Raw genomic sequence first — 2,909 nt, 5'->3', positions numbered from 1 at the left:
ACAAAACTAACCATATACTTAATACTAGTATACTACTTACCAGTCAACACAATCACAGGTAACGACACCCAATCACCATATCCAGAGAAATGAAAACTTATGCTTATAAAAACTGATACAGAAATATTCATAGCAGCTTTATTTCTAATAGCCCCAAACTGGAAACATCAAAAATGTCTTTCAACAGATGAATGGGTAAACAAACTGGTACAATAAAAAGGAACAAACATTGATACATGTAACAACTTGAATGGAATTCAAGGTTACATACATTTGTATACTTCTTGAAATGGCAAAATTATAGTGAAGAGCAGTGGGAGGATGGAGAATGTGGTGTGATAGTAAATAGTACAAAGGGTCCTTTGTGGCAATGGAACAGTTCTATATATTCATTGTGGTGGTGGTCACATGAATTTATACATGGATAAGGTTGTGCAGAACTACACACACAGGTAAAAACTGGTGAAATCTAAGTAAGGTCTGCAGTTTAATAGTTATGTACCAGTGTTGGTTTCTCAGGTTTTCTGGGGGTGAGGGTTTAAATTGGTTTTAGAACGAGAGCCAGCAAGTGAGAGATTATTCCACTTAATTATATGTATTCATTGATTGATTCTTGTACATGCCCTGACCAGGAATCAAATCTGCAACCTTGGTGTATCAGGACGATGCTCTAACCAACTTAGCTACCCTGCCAGAGCTGGTTTCTCAGTATTGACAAGTGTATCGTGATAGTTTTAAAATGTTAACATTAGGGGGAAACTGAACAATGGGTATGCAAGGAGCTCTCTCTATTGTCTTTGCAACTTTACTGTAAATCTAACATTATTCCAACATTAAACACTTATTTTTTTTAAAGCAAAGATTTTTTTTAATGTGACACCACTACTAGAATGGCTAAAATTGAGAAAAAAAAACAGCAGTTAGAAAGTGGTGTGGGGTGATAATCTATATCCCAGTAATTTCACTTGGATTTTTTTTTAATGTTTATTGATTTTAGAGAGAGAAACACTGATTGACTGCCTCCCACATGCACCCTGGTCTGGGATCATCGATCAGGGGTCAGGCTCTCAACCTGGGCATGTGCCCTGACTGGAAATTGAACCAGTGACCTTGTGGTGCATTGGATGATGCTCAGCCAACTGAAGCACACTGGCCAGGGCATCATTCTGAGTTTTATAGCCAGCAGAAATAAATACATTTGTTCAAAAAACGACGTGCTCCAGAATGTTCATAGCAGCTTTATTCATAATAGTCAAAATTGGAAAGTTGAAATGCCTGTTCATAGGATAAACTGCAGTGTATTTATACACTGTAATACTATACAACAGTATCAATGAACAAACTACAACATGCAACCAATATGAATTGACATAATGTTGAATCAAAGAAGCTAAACAAAAAAAAATCCCTACATATTATCCCATTTATTTGAAGTTCAAAAGCAGGCCAGACGAATCTACAATATCAGGATAGTGGATGTTGTTGGGATGGTGGTATAGTGGTGGGAAGAGGGCACACATGCATTGGACTTCGGTAGTGCTACTGATCTTCCAATGCTTGATTTCTTGCTGCTGTGTGTTCAGTGTATGAAAAGTAACAGCAGTACACATGATTTATGTACTTTTCTGTATCTAAATTATGCTGCAAAAAGCTTACCCAAAAGGAAATAAACACAAAATGAGATACCACTGCATACCCATTAAAAAACCTAAAATTAAAAAGACTGACAATATCAAATGCTGGAAAGGATGTGGAACAACTTAAAATTTCATTTACAGCTAGTGAAAATATACATTAGTACAGTCACTTTTAGATAATGTTTGGCAATATCTATTAAACTTGAATATACACATACCCAACAATTCCATCTGTTTATATAACTAAAAGAAATGTGTACATGTGTTCTCATAACTAAAAGCCATGTACAAGAATGTTCACAGAAGTATTATCCCAAACTGAAAACAATCTAAATGTCTTTCAATAATGCTGGAATCTAAGATCAGTTACAGCCCAGAATTGCAGGGAAATTAACCTCCTTGTGGCATCCCTCAACGGGGAACAGGAGCCAGTAGATAAGCATTATGTATCCAATCTCAAGAACAAACCCTTATATTGGTTTTTCTTCCTTAACACATTAAGTGCCATGTCAGCCACCGGTGACTGACACTATACTTTCCGTCCGGACCGGTCAGTCACTGGTGCCTTCAGCATATCGGTGAAATGGGATATCGCGGGCTAAACAGAAAGGAATATAAAACAGGCTTGGCGCTTAAAGTGTTAACTGTCTGACTCTTCTCACTTCCTCACTAGTTTCCTGGAATCATCTCCCAGATAAACTCTCTCTCAAGGGGAGCCCAAACTTCCAACAATAAAATACTATGCCATCTATAATAACTCAGCCAAAACCTATTATGGTGATGCAAGTCAGAGGAGGGGTTCCCAGTGAAGTAACAACTGGAGGGGGCTTGAAGGTTTCTGGGTACCGGCAATGTCCCTTATCCTGAGCAGGTTGGTGTTTAAACAAGCATGTTCACTTTGTAAATCTTCGCAACACTGTACGCTTAAAGCATATGCATTTTATGTATACTTTAATTTAAAAAATTAAGATACGCGAGGGTTGATAGGAGAGCTACTCATTTAGGGGAGAGTGGGCTTTTAAGGGAAATTGGACTTAAAGGTATTGAAAGACAAGGTGAATTGCAATGAGCACATCCAACTTTTCTGGATAATGCCCTTCCTCTCTCACCCTTGGCATCAGACACAGGTATTGAGGGATCTGTTGGAGGCTGACATTGGGAGAGGAATGTGAAATTACATTATAGTGAAAGAGGGCCACGAAATTCACCTGTAGGAATGCACCCCCTTGTTAGGCACAAGATATTACAACACTCCTTCAGGTGTTGTTTTTT

Source organism: Myotis davidii, unplaced genomic scaffold (genome assembly GCF_000327345.1).
Source record: "Myotis davidii unplaced genomic scaffold, ASM32734v1 scaffold666, whole genome shotgun sequence".
In the NCBI taxonomy this organism is placed as follows: Eukaryota; Metazoa; Chordata; class Mammalia; order Chiroptera; family Vespertilionidae; genus Myotis; species Myotis davidii.
Note: the sequence above shows the minus strand (reverse complement) of the source record.